Raw genomic sequence first — 16947 nt, 5'->3', positions numbered from 1 at the left:
GATTTGTGAGAATAAAATCAGGCCTATGAGGCATTATGTAGTTAAACCATTTTTCCCAGTATGAATCAAATTGTTACAGCTTATGGTTAACAGATGCTGTTATCTTCTCCATTTTGTAAATGTCCATTGTAATTTCCATCCATGTATTTAAAGTTGGGCTCTCCTGTGATAACCATTTCCTAGTAAGAGTCTTTTTACCAGCCACCAAGAGTATATTCATTAAATATTTATCTCTTTTCAACCATTCTTGAGGTATATACCCAAAATATATGGTCTTACTCTCTAAGGGTATTTCACATTTAAAGATGTCTTGTAGGGCATTGTGTATCCCCCTCCAATAGTTTTTGATAACAGGGCAGTCCCAAAAAATTTGATAATGATTTGCATTTTGATTTCCACAATTTCTCCAGCAAACAGGGAGGTTAATGGGATTTCTGAGAGGGTGTAATAAAATATCTTATCAAGTTTTTACATCCAAACTCCCTCCATTTCTGTGAACTGATACACTTCCATTGATATCTCCATATTGTTGTCCATTCTTCCTCAGATATAATTATCCCTCCTTCCTTCTCCCATTTTGTTTTAATGTATGAAGTCGAATGTGTTTTAAGATTTGACAAACCCTTATACATGCTTGAAATGATTCTACTACCATTATCTGAATTATATGCTTTTCTAAAGAGCTCTATCAAGCCTGTTTTTGCCTTGGTTACATTTTTAAGTGTCTTATTAATGTATTGTCGCATCTGTAAATACTGATAAAAATCTTGTTTTTCTAATAAGTGTTTCTCTTTAAGCATTTCAAAACTGAACAGTGTTCCTTCTTTCATTATGTTGCAAAGAACTGTTATTCCTTTAGCTGTCCAGTCCTTAAATCTAGCATCCAATTTATTTGGTGTAAAATCCGAGTCATATGCACACCATTTAAGAATTGCAATATCTCCCTCTAGATTATATTCTTTTATAGTAGTTTTCCATATTTTAAGAGTCAATTTCACCCATGGGTTAACAATAATATCGCAGATAGGATTAATATTGGAAATATTGCGGGCTAATTTATCCTTTGACATATGCGCTCGATGCACTACCTTGAACTGTATCAAGGAATGATGGGCACAAATAGATGAAGTATTTACCAAATAAAATTTTTTATCCCATTGATTATCTGAAAGTGACTTTTGAAACTCCAATTCCCACACAACTTTAATTTTATCATTAGATAACATACGCAAATTCAATAACCATTTATAAATTATAGCTATCAGTCCTTTTAGAAATGGTTTGACCTGAAAAATAGTATCAATAATATTGGGTGAATAAGCCGAGGGAAAATCTGGAAATAAACTACATAGAAAATTCCTAATTTGTAAATAGCCAAAAAAGTGTACATTAGATAGGTCATATTTATCCACTAACTGAGTGAAAGACATTAGACAATTGCCCATGAACAAATCTAAAAAAGTTACTATTCCTTTGGTTTTCCAAATTGAAAAGGTGTGATCAAAAATTGAAGGTTTAAAAAGATAATTAAAATGGATTTCACTAGAAAGAACAAAATTATTAAAGTCAAAGGATCTATGAAACGGAAACCAAATTCTTAATGTATTTTAATAATAGGATTAAAATCTTGACTACCAATCTTAAAAAGCAAAAAAGGAAGAGGAGCTCCCAATAAAGAGACCAAAGAATACCCCTTGACCGAGTTTTTCTCCAAATCCACCCATAAGGGATAATCATGTATATCTGAAAAATGAATCCAAAAAGACATATAACAAATGTTAATTGCCCAGTAGTACAATCTGAAGTTTGGCAAAGCCATACCACCATACTTTTTTAAATTTCTGCAATAAAGATTTACTGAATCTAGGATTTTTATTATTCCAAATAAAAGATAAAATTTTAGAGTCTATTCTATCAAAAAACAGTTTAGGAACAAAAGAGAGAATTGCTTGGAATACATATAAAAACTTCAGTAACACTATCATTTTAATAGCATTAATATGGCCAATTAATGATAATGTCATAGGAGACCATTTAGATATTACTTGTTGCGTATACTCAATTAATGGAAGAAAGTTATATTTATACAGGTCGTTAAAATTTTTGGTAATTTCAATACCAAGTTATTTTTAGCAATACTAAAAGGAAATTGGTCATATTGATCAAAATAGTTGTTAATAGGAAATAACTCACTTCTATGCAAATATAATTTATATTCAGAAAAACTACTAAATTCAGAAAATATAGATAACAAAGCAGGAATAGATTTCTTAGGATCTGAAATATAAACTAACAAGTGATCTGCATACAACGAAACCTTATGCACTTTATCTCCTCTCTTAATACCTAAAACTTCATAGGAGTCCCGAAGAGCAATAACAAGAGGTTCTAGAGCCAGGCTGAATAACAATGGACTAAGAGGGCAAACCTGCCAGGTACCTCTATATAACCTAAAATAAGAAGGTTTCTGATTATTAGTTATAATTGCCACCAAAGGGGCTTGATAAATCAACAATCCAAGAAATAAAACATGAACAAAAATTATATATTTCTAAAACCTGAAATAAATAGGGCCATTCTACCCTATCAAAGGCTTTCTCTGCGTCAAGAGAAAAACACATTCAAATTCTTTAGATGGAGAGCAATGAATGATGTTCAATAATCTCTGAATATTAAAATATGACTATCTATTCTTAATAAATCCAGTTTGATCCTTAGAAATAACATTAGGTAAAACATTCTCAAGCCTGTTAGCTGAAATCTTAGAAAGAATTTTAGAATTGACATTTAATTGGTCTGTAAGAGGCACATTCAAATAAATCTTTTCCTTTTTAGGAATTAATTAAATTGATGCCTCATAAAAAGTTTTTGGGAGGGTCCCAGAAGATATAGATTCAGTGAAATTATGGCATAGATGAGGTGTAAGAATATCCGTACACATCTTAAAAATTCTACCATAAATCCATCCGGTCCTGGAGCTTTACCTGATTGAAAAGAAGATATAACTCTTACTATTTCCTCTCAATTAATGGGTGCATCTAAAGTATTCCTATCTTGGGTAGAAATTTGGGGTATATTCAATATTTGCAGAAATTCATTCATAGAAGTAGCATTGTCTGGAAAATCAGATTCATAAAGATTAGAGTAAAAGTCCAAAAAAATCTTATTAATATCCTGACAATCTTGTTTCAGTTCTATCAGATCTTCGTACTTTCAAAATCTGCCTTCTAGCCATAGTTGCTTTGAGCTGAGCAGTTAACAGTTTACCTGATTTATCTCCATTCATATAAAATTAACTTTTTAATTTCAAAAGTTGCTGCTCAGTGGGATAAGTCAATAGCAAATCATGCTGCATTTGAAGTTTCACTCTTTCCTTATATAAATCTTCAGTAGGTAATACTGAATAAACGTTATTTCTTTAATCCTGTTAGTAATCACTAAAAGCTTCATTTTAGTTTTCCTTCTTAAAGCTGCTGAATATGAAATTATATGTCCCCTAAGAAAAGATTTCATCATACCCCAAATAACCAAATTTGACATACCCTCAGTTGTATTTAATTCAAAAAATAAAGAGATTTGCTCTTTTATAAAACTTACAAATTCTGAATAATGGAGCAGAATGGTATTAAATCTCCACTGAGATGCATTCCTTGTATCATCAGAAAGCTTCAGTGTTAGTCTCATGGGCGCATGATCCAACAGCGCAATAATGTCATACGCACAATCAGTAATAAAGGATACCAATCGCGTATCTAACAGAAAATAATCAATTCTTGAATATTTATGATGTACATGTGAAAAAAAGAAAAATCTTTATCTTTAGGATGGAGAAATCTCCAAATATCTAACACATCGTATTCTAGTAAAAAGGAATTAATACAGGATGCAGCCTTATTAGGAAGGCATGGATTGGTTGATGACCTATCAATCAAGGGATTGAGACAGCAGTTAAAATCCCCGCCCATAATCAACTTATATTCATTTAAATTCGGCAGTGTAGAAAATAACCTCTTAAAAAATTCAGGACTATCTACATTAGGTGCATACACACAAACCAGTGCCACCTTTCGACCACATAACAAACCGGTAACAAATAAATGTAACACAGGGGGCAACGGAGGAGAGCCCAAGTGCAGGACACTGGCACATTGACTCAATTGGGGAGGCTGACGTAGACCTGAACGTAGAGCAGGGAACCAGAGGGATCTTGACAAGGAGAGGGGATTCACAGGGACTCTCTAGAAACTAGAACGGAACTTAGAACTATCGGTTCTAATCGGAACAGGGAACGAAGTATCACACGAGAATTGACCAACGAACTGGCAACCTGTGATCGAGTCGCCATCGTATTTATTTCCCAGTCTCTGATGAGAGCCAGATGTACGGTAATTGGGTAACTAGCAGCAATTGACTAAAATTGGGGCATGATCAGGGAGAAAGAAGTGTTAAAGGGGAACGGCCAACCGGAACCATGACAGTACCCCCCCCCCCCTTCAATGGGAGCCTCCCGGCATTCCTCCAGGACTGTCTGGATGGTCCAGATGGAAGTCCTGGATGAGGGAGGGGTCTAGGATAAAGGACCGGGGGACCCAGGAATGCTCTTCAGGACCGTACCCCTCCCAGTCCACCAGGTATTGGAGGCCCCTGCCCCGACGGCGCACATCTAGCAGTCGTCGGATGGTTGTCGATGAGCCGGGCAGGGGGAGGAGTCTCAGTTGGGGGACACAAAGGGCTGATGGAGACTGGTTTCAACTGAGACACATGAAAGGTTGGGTGAATACGCATGGACTTTGGCAGCGTGAGGTGGACCGCTGTGGGATTGATAATCCAATCAACCTTGAATGGTCCCAGGAAGTGGGGGGCGAGTTTCCTATGTTCGCATTTGAGCGGGATTTCCCTGGAGGAAAGCCACACCATCTGCCCCGGTTGGTATTCCGGCGCTGGAGTCCGGTGTCGATCAGCCGTTTTCTTATTTTGATTTATTGATTTGAGTAGGGCCGTGTGAGTCTCCTCCCAAATCTTCTGGCACCAATTAACATGGTCCCAAACCGACGGTACCACGATCTCTTCTTCCTGCGCGGGGAACAGCGGGGGTTGGTACCCAAGGGAGCACTCGAATGGAGACCTCCCAATGGCAGAGCTCACCAGGAAGTTGTGGGCGTACTCAACCCACAGGAGGTGGTCACTCCAGGTTGACGGGTGGTTTGCCATTACACAACGTAGCATCGCCTCCAGGTCTTGGTTGACCTGTTCCGTCTGCCCCTTCGTCTGGGGGTGGAAGCCGGACGACAGGCTAACCTTTGCACCTAAGGCTTGACAGAAGGCCTTCCATACCTGTGAGACGAACTGGGGACCTCGATCAGAGATGATGTCCGCGGGGATTCCGTGGAGGTGGAAGACGTGGCGGACGAGAAGAACTGCGGTCTCCTGCGCGGAAGGTAGTTTGGGGAGGGCCACAAAATGCACTGACGTGGAGAAACGATCCACCACAGTGAGTACGACAGTGTTTCCATGTGAAGAGGGTAGACCGGTGATGAAATCTAAAGTGATGTGGGACCAGGGACACCCAGGTACAGGTAGGGGACGGATTAATCCCGCAGGTGGCCGATGGGAGGCTTTTCCACGGGCGCAGATGGAACATGCGGAAACATAGGAACAGGTGTCAGCGTCCATGGAGGGCCACCAGAAATGCCTCTTCAGGAGGGTCAGGGTCCGATTGACTCCAGGATGGCAGGCAAAGTTAGAAGTGTGCCCCCATTGTAGGACCTGTGATCGAACAGCATCGAGTACAAAGAGGCGACTGGGAGGTCCAGTGCCTGGGTCGGGTTGCGTCCTTTGGGCCTCTTTGAATTTGGACTCGATCTCTCAGGTGAGGGCAGCCACTACACAGGATGGTGGAAGAATGGTCTTGGGGTTGGGAAGATCCTCCTCGGAAACATATTGGTGGGAGAGGGCATCGGCCTCTGCAGGACTTGACGGACATGGTGCATGTGTTGCTAGGGACTGCTGGAAAAGATCAGGATGTTATCCAGGTAGACAAACACAAAGCAGTTAATGAAGTCTCTTAGTACATCGTTAATCAAGGCTTGAAAAACTGCGGGGGCATTGGTGAGGCCGAAAGACATGACTAAGTACTCGAAGTTGCCTAACGGGGTATCGAAAGCCGTCTTCCACTCGTCCCCCTCCCTTATCCGGACCAAATGGTAGGCGTTTCGGAGGTCCAACTTTGAGAAGATGGTGGATCCATGAAGTGGCTCGAACACAGAACTTATAAGAGGCAGTGGGTACTTGTTCTCGATGGTTATATGATTTAGGCCTCGGTAATCAATGCAGGGACGGAGAGAGCCATCCTTCTTCCCCACAAAGAAGAATCCATCGCCCACCGGGGAGGATGAGGGTTGAATAATGCCCGCAGCAATAGACTCACTAATATATTTCTCCATGGCTTCTTTCTCAGGCCCAGACAAGTTATACAGGCGACTGGTAGGTAACAAGGCCCCGGGGAGAAGGTCAATAGCGCAGTCATACAGGCGATGTGGAGACAGGGAAAGGGCACATTCATTGCTGAATACCTGTCCCAGGTCGTGGTATTCTGTGGGAACTCTGGACAAGTCGAGGGTTTCAAAGACAGGCGAGGTCACTGTATCCTCCCTAGGGGATAGGGCCGACTACAGACAGGTGGCGTGGCAAAACGGGCTCCAGCCAGCTATCCTCCCGGTAGACCAATCAATGCAAGGATTATGGCGGCGTAAGCAGGGGTATCCAAGTACTATCGGGGCTTGAGGAGAGGAGATTAAGTTAAATTGTACCTGCTCCCGATGATCCCCAGAGAGGATCAAAGACAGTGGTGGAGTACGGTGAGTGACTCGAGCCAGAAGTCTTCAGTCCAGTGCCCGGGCTTCCAGAGGGGTAGACAATGGCTCCCGAAGAATTCCGGCCTGGGCAGCTATGTCTTCATCCAACAGATTCCCCTCAGAACCGGAGTTTATCAAGGTAGACAAGGACAGGGACTGTTGGTTATAGGTTACATTAGCTTGGATCTGCATCCGGGCTTGGGGAACTGAAGGGAGTGTCGTCTGATTCACCAGAACAGTTGCAGCGGGGGCTACACTAGGAGCCGACAGGGAAGAGAGGCTGGCCGAAGATGGTAAGGTGGGCCATAGGATGACCCGAGGAGTGGGGTGACCGGTCTTTTCTCTCCGACGTTCTCAAAGTTGATTATCTACCCTGGTGGCTAGAGAGACCAAAGAGTCCAGACTGTTTGCATCATCCCTGGCCGCTAATTCATCTTTTATCTTGTCAGAGAGACCCCGTCGAAACACTTCCTGTAATGCTTCATCATTCCACCTAGAGTCGGCCACTAATGTTTGGAACTCTACGGAGTATTTCGCTACGCTTCGCGAGCCCTGACAGAGAGTCAGAAGGCGCCTAGTGGCATTTTTCCCACGAATGGGCTGTTCAAAAACCTTCCTCATTTCAGAGACAAAGGTGGAGAAGGAGGAACAGACCTCTAGCCAGTTGTCCCAGATCGCGGTGGCCCATGATAAGGCATCCCCTCATAACAGCCCCATGATGTACACAATTTTTGATCTGTCCGAGCTGTACGTACGTGGCTGTTGCTCAAAAACCAGCGAGCACTGCAGTAAGAAAGCCCGGCACTTCCCTAGGTCCCCAGAGTAGGGTTCTGGTTCGGGTATGTAAGGCTCTTGAGGTAATTGTGTTGCTGAGCCAAGGGGCGTAGCCATACCAGGCTATGCGGTTTGGTCAGACTGGGTTCTTGGAAGGGACGGAGTAAGGGGAGTGGATACCCGGTCAACCTGCTCACTGACCTTCTTACATCCTCGGATAGGGCACGAAGATTTTTCATGACTTCTCTGAGTAGTTGCTCATGTATCCCAGTAGGGAGCTCTGGCTAACGAGGGCCTGTTGCACCAGGTCCGTGTCTGCTGGGTTCATTCTGGCCAGTTCGTTCTGTTACACAGGGGCGACGGAGGAGAACCCGAGTGCAGGACACTGGCACGTCAACTCAGTTGGGGAGGCTGACGTAGACCTGAATGTAGAGCAGGGAACCAGAGGGATCTTGACAAGAAGACAGGATTCACAGGGACTCTCTAGAAACTAGAGCAGAACTTAGAACTACCAGTTCTAATCGGAACAGGGAACGAAGTATCACACAAGAATTGACCAACGATCTGGCAACCTGTGATAGAGTCGTCCTCGTATTTATTTCCGAATCTCTGCTGAGAGCCAGATGTACGGTAATTGGGTAACTAGCAGCAATTGACTAAAATTGGGGCATGATCAGGGAGAAAGAAGTGTTAAAGGGGAACGGCCAACTGAAACCATGACAATTAAGTGTCTTTAAATTGAATCAGTAACAGTATTAAAATGTACAAAAGAGACTTTAAAATTCATAAAAATAGACACTCCTCTATTTTTTGATATTGACGCAGAGTGAAACTGAGAACGCTTCCAAAATTTAAAAAACGGTTTTCATCTTTCCTACGGATGTGGGTCTCTTGAGCAAAAATAATATCGACTTGAAATTTTTTCAATTTCTTAAAGATCTTTCTACGCTTAATAGATTGATTCAAGCCGTTCAGGTTCCAGGAAATTATATTAATTTTATTAACATCCATACTGAGATTTTAATTTAGGGATTTACAAACTGAATTAGTGCGCTGAAACAAACCAAACCCGCAGGGAGGAACAAAATGGATTCAATCAGAAAGGAAAAAAAACAATGTGATTGACAAGAAAACCTCTCAGGACTGCCCAGTCAAAAAAACCTAAACTAATAGCCCCACCCCCTCCCCCCCAAAGCCGGAAAAAAATACATCCAATAGGTGGACAGCACGCTAAACTAAACACCCTAATCCCCTTGTCTCTAAAAGGCAGACTCTTTTTTAAAAAAAGTTATAGACTAACACCACTGACTCAAGACACAACATCAGATACATAGAAAAAAAATTAAGAAATTCCAAATATTATATTATGTCTAACAGAGGTTAAAACGTAGTTAACAGCGGCTATCTTAAATTTGTTTAATAAACATTGATCATATATTCAAAAAAGAAATATCTAACCAAATAATATGATACGACTGATATTAAACTCTTACAGATCCTAAAAGAAAGCAGAAGGGGAAAAAAATAAAACCGCCAAACGATGTCTGGACCAACAAAAAACGTAAATTGAACTTTCAACGATTCAGCTGTAGATGACTCTTAGCTAACGATTGAATTCAACATTATGTCTAATAAATGTTAGCACGTGATTAACAGTGGCCATCCTAAATTCATTTAGTAAAAATTGACCATATATTCAGAAAAGATAGATTCAAGTAAATAATATGTTATGACTTATGTTAAATTCATACAAATCTTAAAGAAAGAAAAAAATACAAGGATCAAAGTGATGGCTATACAGACATAGAACATAGATTAAACTTTTAATGATTCAACTACACACGATTGTCAGCTAAGGATTAAATGTTGGAGTTGCTTGCAAAATGGCAATGTTGGAGTTGCTTATGCGACCGACTTAAACTCTCGATTCTCCTGAGGAGGCTGAGAAGTTTCTCAATCTTTTCTTAAGTTTGCAAGTTTCCTGATATTGTCATGGACATACTTCATTGTGGATATTGTTTATTGTGCAAAATACGCCCTTTCAAGCTGCACCCTCCCAGCATCCCTCGAATGACCCTTGCTCAATCACAGGACAATTTCTGTGAAGCAATTTGGTCTATGGAAGGGAACTGGAGAACCCAGAGAAAACGCACTGGATGACAATGTGGGACTTGGAACTCGGAACTGTAACAGTGACACGCTAACCACTATGCTACCATGGCAGCCAATCTAATGCAAAGTTAAAAGGGGCAGAAAGAAGGCTCTTGAACACTTCTGCTATGCAGGAATCATTGTAAAACACCAACGGTATTTTGACATTTTCAAAATACATATCTCACCTCATAAATTATTGACAAGACCTTTTATGCTTTTAGCTGCAAGTATTAACAGTGCCAGCCGTTGTGTATGTCTAGGTAGCATGGGATCATAATACTCCTCCTTGGTGGTAGGATCAAAGGTGACTTGAAAGACGTGTAAAATATATAAGGGGCATAGACAGAGTTGACAGCCAGAGTCTTTTTCTCCCAGAATGGATATTGCTAATATGAGAGGGTATTATTATAAAATGATTGGAGGAAAGTATAGAGGGATATCAGTGGTATGTTTTTTCCCCAACACAGAGAATGGTAGGTGCATGGAATGAGTTGCCAGGGATGATGGTAGAGGCAGTTACATTATTATCATTTAACAGGCTCTTAGATAGGAAAATGGGTGACAGATAAATGGAGGTGGTAGAGGCAGATACATTAGGGATATTTAAAAGACTCAGGCATATGGATGAAAGAAAGATGGAGGCCAATGAGGGAAGGAGTGTAGAACCAGAGGGCATATCCTTCGAATGCAAGGATGTCCCTTTATAAAATGGTTGAGGAAGAATTTCATTAGCCAAAGGGTGGTGAATGTGAGGAGTTCATTGCCACAGAGGGCTGTGGAGGACAAGTTATTGGGAATATTTAAAGTGGAAGTTGATAGGTTCTTAAATAGTAAGGGCATCAAGATTACGGAGAGAAAGGAGCAGAATGGGATGGAAAAGGGATACTAAATCAGCTGGAATGGAATGCTGGAACAGACTTGACATGCCAAATGGCCTAACTCCGCTCCTATGGCTTAAGGTTGATCTTTGATTAGGTTAAAAGGTTGGCACAACACCATTGGTACAGTGTTGTGCTGTTCTGTTCTCTTTGGTCAATTTGGTGTCTTTTAATGAAATCATACTTCTTAAAAAATTCAGCCTTTTGAACATGTCAGCTCACCTACAGACTCCTCCTTTGGTTTATCGCGCATTCTGACGAAAAAGGCCCTACTTGAGAGTGTGGAGGAACCATTTAAAAGCTGGTTGCATCAAGCAGACAGAATCAATCTCTCTATAATAGATTGTGAAGTGCCAGCTTTTGTCCCGCGCTCTTTGCTTCTCCCTAAAGAGAGACAAGTTGTCCAGATTAACCTCACCACAATAGAAACCGATGGCAATTTAACTGATGATCTGCGTGCTGATACCAGCCGCACAAAGGCCACTCGTGGGAGCAGATTTAAGTACGATTAGGAGATTTTAGCATCAAGTTAACACTCTAAGTGCAGCATGCTCATGAAAAGGCAGGTTTAATGGATATGTAATGTTTTACTTTACTTTATTGTCACCAAACAATTGATACTAGAGCGTACAATCATCACAGCGATGTTTGATTCTGCACTTCATGCTCCCTGAAGTACAAATCAAAGTAAATATAATAAAAAAATTTAAATTGCAAATCATAATTAGAAAATAGAAAAGGGAAAGTACGGTAGTGCAAGTCAGGGCCGGATATTTGGAAGGTACGGCCAAGATCCAGGGTCAGGATCCGTTCAGCAGTCTTATCAGGTGGAAAGAAGCTGTTCCCAAATCTGGCCGTACAAATCTTCAAGCTCCTGAACCTTCTCCCGCAAGGAAGAGGGACAAAAAGTGTGTTGGCTGGGTGGGTCATGTCCTTGATTATCCTGGTGGCACTGCTCTGACAGATTGCGGTGTAAAGTGAGTCCAAGGATGGAAGATTGGTTTGTGTGATGTGCTGGGCTATGTTCACGATCTTTTGCAGCTTTTTCCGGTCTTGGACAGGACAATTTCCATACCAGGTTGTGATGCACCCTAGAAGAATGCTTTCTACGGTGTATCTATAAAAATTAGAGAAGGTTTTAGGGGACAGGCCGACAAAGCGTGAACATTCATTAATCACGAAAGCCGCCACCTGCAACCTCTTTCCTGATTTCTGGTACAGCAGTCAGTATTTGGAATAGAGTTACACTGAACATAGAACTCCACAGAATACTACAGGCCCTTCAGCCCAGTGTTGTGCCGACCATGTAACCTACTCTAGAAACTGCCTAGAATTTCCCTATCGCATAGCCCTCTATTTTTCTAAGCTCCATGCACCTATCTAAGAGGCTCTTAAAAGACCCTATTCTATCTGCTTCCACCACCGCTACCGGCAGTGCATTCCACACACTCACCACTCTCTGTGTGGAAAAACTTACCCCTGACATCCCTTCAGTACCCATTTCCAAGCACCTTAAAATTATGCCCCATTGTGTTAGCCTTTCAGCCCTGGAAAAAAGCCTCTGGCTATCAAACAATAAATGCACTTCATCATCTTACACACCTCTATCATGTCACCTTTTATTCTCTGTCGCTCCAAGGAGAAAAGGCCAATTTCACTCAACCTATTCTCATAAGGTACACCCTCCAATCCAGGCAACATCCTTGTAAATCTCCTCTGCACGGTCTCTACAGTATTCGCATCCTTCCTGTAGTGAGGTGACCAGAACTGAGCACAGTACTCCAAGTGGGGTTTGACCAAGGTCTTATATAGATATAACATTACCTCATGGTTCTTGAACTCAATCACATGGCTGTTGAAGGTCAACATACCATATGCCTTCCTAACAACACTGTCAACCCATGCAGAAGCTTCGTGTGTCCCATGGACACTGACACCAAGACCTCTCAGATCCTCCTCACCTCTGAGAGTCTTACCATTAATATTATATTCTGTCTTCAAATTTGACCTACCAAAATAAACCACTTCACACTTATCTCGGTTGAAGTCCATCTGCCACTTCTCAACCTGGTTCTGCATCCTATCAATGACCCACTGTAATCTCTGACAACCCTCCAGACTATCCACAGCACCCCAACCTTTGTGTCATCAACAAAGTTACTAACCCACCCTTCTACTTCTTCATCCAGATCATTTATTAAAAAAATCACAAAGAGGACGGGTCCTAGAACAGATCCCTGAGGAACTCCACTGGTCACCGACCTCCATGCAGAGTACAAACCATCTACAACCACTCTTTGCCTTCTGTGTGCAAGCCAAATCTGGATCCACAAAGTAGGCCTCCTTGGATCCCATGCCTCCTTACTTTCTGAAGAAGCCTTGCTTGGGGAACCTTATCAAATGCCTTACTAAAATCTATATAGACTACATTCACTGCTCTACCTTCAATAAAGTGTTTTGTTACATCCTGAAAGAATTCAATCAGACTCAGAAGGTATGACCTGCCTTTGACAAAGCCACATTGACTATCCCTAATCAGATTATGTCTCTCCAAATGCTCATAAATCCTACCTCTCAGGATCTTCTCCACAACTTGTCCACCACTGAAGTAATTTCTTGGGTTATCTATACTCCCTTTCTTGAACAAGGGAACAGCATTTGCAACCCTCCAATACTTCTCCAGTTCCTATTGATGATGCAAAGATCATTGCAAGAGGCTCAGCCAATCTCCTCCCTTGCTTCCCACAGTAGCCTGGGGTACATCGCATCCGGTCCTGGTGACTTATCTAACTTAATGCTTTTCAAAAGCTCCAGCACATCCTCTTTCTTAATGTCTATATGCTCAAGCGCTTCAATCCACTGTAAGTCATTCCCACAATTGCCAAGGTCTTTTTCCCTGGTGAATACTGAAGCAGGGTATTCATTAAGTACTTCTGCTACCTCCTCTGACTCAATGCACACGTTTCTATTGTCGCACCTGATTGGTCCTATTCTCACATGGCTCATCCTCTTACTTTTCACATACAGTACTTGTAGAATGCCTAGGAGTTTTCCTTAATCCTGCTCACCAAGGCCTTCTCATGGCCCCTTCTGGCTCTCCTAATTCCACTCTTAAGCTCCTTCCTAGGAACCTTGTAATTTTCTAGAGCTCTAACAGTACCTAGTTTCTTTAACCTTTCGTAAGCTTTTCTCTTATGCTTAACTACATTGTCTACATCCTTTGTACATCATGGTTCTTTAATCCTACCATCCCTTCCGTCTCAATGGAACACACGTATGCAGAACTCCATGCAAATGTTCGCTTAACATTTGCCACATTTCTGCTGTGCATTTCCTTGCGAATATCTGCTCCCAAATTCCTGTCTAATATCTTATTTCCCACTACCCCAATTAAATGTTTTCCCAAATTGTCTGCTCCTATCCCTCTCCAGCGCTATGGTGAAGGAGATAGAGTTATGGTTACCACCTCCAAAATGCTCTCCCAGTGAGAGATCTGACACCTGACCAGGTTCATTTCCCAATACCAGATCAAGTACAGCCTCTCCTCTAGTTCCTGAACACACCGAACAAACTCCACTCCATCTAAACCCCTTGCGCTAAGGAGATGCCAATCAATATTAGGAAAGTTATCTCATCACAGCAACCCTACTATTATTGCACCATCTCAGAATCTGCTTCCCTATCTGATCCTCGATGTCCCTGTTACTACTGGGGGTCTATAAAAACACCCAATAGAGTTATTGCCCCCTTCCTGTTTCTGACTTCCACCCACATTGACTCAGTAGACCATCCCTTCATGACTTCCTCCTTTTCTGCAGCCGTGATACCATCCCTGATTAGCAATGCCACGCCCCACCTCTTTTGCCTCCCTCTCTGTTCTTTCTGAAACATCTAAAGCCTGGCACACTCAGCCATTCTGTTCCTGAGACATCCACGTCTGTAATGGCCACAACGTCACAGTTCCACATTTTGATCCACGCTCTAAGCTCATCCGCAGTGTTTATGATACTCTGTGCATTAAAATAGACACATCTCAAACCATCAGGCTGAGTGCATCTTTGCTCTAACATCCGCCTATCCTTCCTCACAAACTCTCTCCAAGCCATCTCTCCTTGTGCTCCAACCTCCCCATCCCCTTCCTCTACATTTCAGTTACCACTCCTTTGCAAATCCAGCTTAAACCCTCCCCAACAGTATTAGCAAACCTCTCCGTCAGGATATTGCTCCCCCTCGGATTCAACTGCAACCCGTACTTTCTGTACAGATCACACCTGCCCCAGAAGAGGTCCCAATGATCCAAACATCTGAATCCCTGCCCCCTGCTCCAATCCCTCAGCCACGCATTTATCCTCCACCTCATCCTATTCCTATACTCACTGTCACGTGGCACAGGCAGTAATCCCGAGATTACTACCTTTGAGGTCCTGCTTCCCAGCTTCCTTCCTAACTCCCTGTATTCTGCTTTCAGGACCTCCTCCCTTTTTCTACCTATGTCGTTGGTACCAATATGTACCACGACCTCTGGCTGCTCACTCGCCCATTTCAGGATATTGTAGATGCGCTCAGAAACATCACGAACCATGGCACTGGGAGGCAAACTACCATCCTTGTTTCTTTTTCGCACCCACAGAGTTGCCTATCTGTCCCCCTGTTCCTTTCCCTACCCCTCTTAGTCACAAGGGCAGATTCAGTGCCAGAGGCGTGGCCACTGTTGCTCCCCCAGGTAAGTCATCCCACCACCCCCCAACAGCACTCAAAATGGAGTACTTATTGTAAGGGGGACAGCCACGGGGATGCTCTCCACTATCTGACACCTTCACTTCCCTCTCCTGACAGTCATCCACTTATCAGTCTCCTGTGACGTGGGGGTGACTACCTGTCTGTAGCTCCTGTCTATCACCTCCTCACTCTCCCTAACAAGCTGAAGGTCATTGAGCTGAAGCTGCAGTTCCCTAACTTGGTCTCTAAAAAGCAACAGTTCGATGCACCTGGAGCAGACGGGGCCGGGCCGTCAGGAAGGCTGGAGGTCTCCCAGACAACTCACCTTTAACACTCAGAACAGAAAACTGGCCACACAGTCATGCCCGCTATTCTTGTGAGAGGCGGAGAAAAATGTAACTTACCTCTATAGCAACGACCGCTCCGCTAGACAGTGTCTCTCTTTAATTTCGGAGTTTTCTCGGTGTCTGCGCACTTCTCCCCGACCTAATACGTCGAGCCCCGCGAAACGCTCCTTTTTAAAACTCTTCTCCCCGACCTGTGCGAGGCTCTTTCTTCGAATTGATTGGTCTGGCATTAATCATGTTCATAAACACAAGAAAGTGTACAGATGCTGGAAATCCAAAGCATCACAGACAAAATGCGGGAGGAACTCAACAGTTCAGGTAGCATCTATGGAAATAAATAAACAGTCGATGTTTCTAGCCGAGAGTCTTTTTCAGGACTGAAAAGGAAAGGGCAAGACGCCAGTGTAAAGAGGTGGGGAGGGAGCAAGCTAGAAGCCCAGTGGATGGTAAAGGTAAGGGGCTGGAATCCAATAGGTGTGGAGAGTGGCCCTGGGTGAAAGGGAAGGAGGAGGGTACTCAGGGGGGAAGTGAGAGGCAGGAGGCCAGAGTGGGGGATAGAAGAGGTGCTCGACAAAACACTCTTCCAATTTACGAAGGGTCTCACCGATGCAGAGGAGGCCACATTGGGAGCAACGGACACAATAGACTACTTCATCGAACACCTCCGCTCTATCTGCCAAAAGTGGAACTCCTCGGAGGCCAAAGATTTTAAATCCGATTTCTGATTCCCATTCCGACACGTCGGACAATGGCTTTCTCTTGTGCCAAGATTAGGCTATCCTCAGGGTGGAGAAGCAACATCTTATATTCTGTTGGGATAGCCTCCAACCTGATTGCATCAATGTGGATTTCTCCTTCCAGTCATTTTATTTTACACCCCTCACCTCTTCCCCACTCTTCTTCTATTCCCCACACTTTTACCGCTATTTATTAATTTCAATAGGTGCTGCTTGACCTGCTGACTTCCTCCAGATTATCAGTGCGTCGTCTGAGTGTCACAAGGGGACAGGAGGCTGCACCCAAGTGCAGGACGCAGGCACTGAAGTACTAGGGGCAAGGCAGGAATAACTAAAGGATAGAACCAGTTGGGGAGACCAGGGCGTGCAAAAGAGACGGGGCGTGCTAGGTAATCCTGGGGTTCAGAGAGAGTTCGTGGCTAGGCTGGAGAGCCCCCTGGGTGGCCGCACAACTCCTGGGCAGGGCCGCCTCCCAGGCAGGAAC

The 16947-nt window shown here is 43.1% G+C and overlaps 1 protein-coding gene across 6 annotated transcripts in view; it reads right to left on the bottom strand.

The window, feature by feature from the left end:
- Positions 1-11227: 11227 nt before the first annotated feature.
- The window catches only part of nisch (nischarin), a 132370-nt gene continuing 126650 nt past the window's right edge, over positions 11228-16947 (bottom strand). For all 6 annotated transcript variants that reach the window (XR_012102186.1, XR_012102187.1, XR_012102188.1 and 3 more), the window contains 2 exons: positions 15784-16051; positions 11228-11777 (listed from right to left, as the gene is read on the bottom strand). The gene's annotated coding sequence lies outside the window, so the exon portion shown is untranslated. The remainder of the gene's footprint in view (positions 11778-15783; positions 16052-16947) is intronic.

Source organism: Hemitrygon akajei, chromosome 19 (assembly GCF_048418815.1).
Source record: "Hemitrygon akajei chromosome 19, sHemAka1.3, whole genome shotgun sequence".
In the NCBI taxonomy this organism is placed as follows: Eukaryota; Metazoa; Chordata; class Chondrichthyes; order Myliobatiformes; family Dasyatidae; genus Hemitrygon; species Hemitrygon akajei.
The sequence above is the reverse complement of the archived record's forward strand: the minus strand, read 5'-3'. Positions and strand labels throughout refer to the sequence as shown.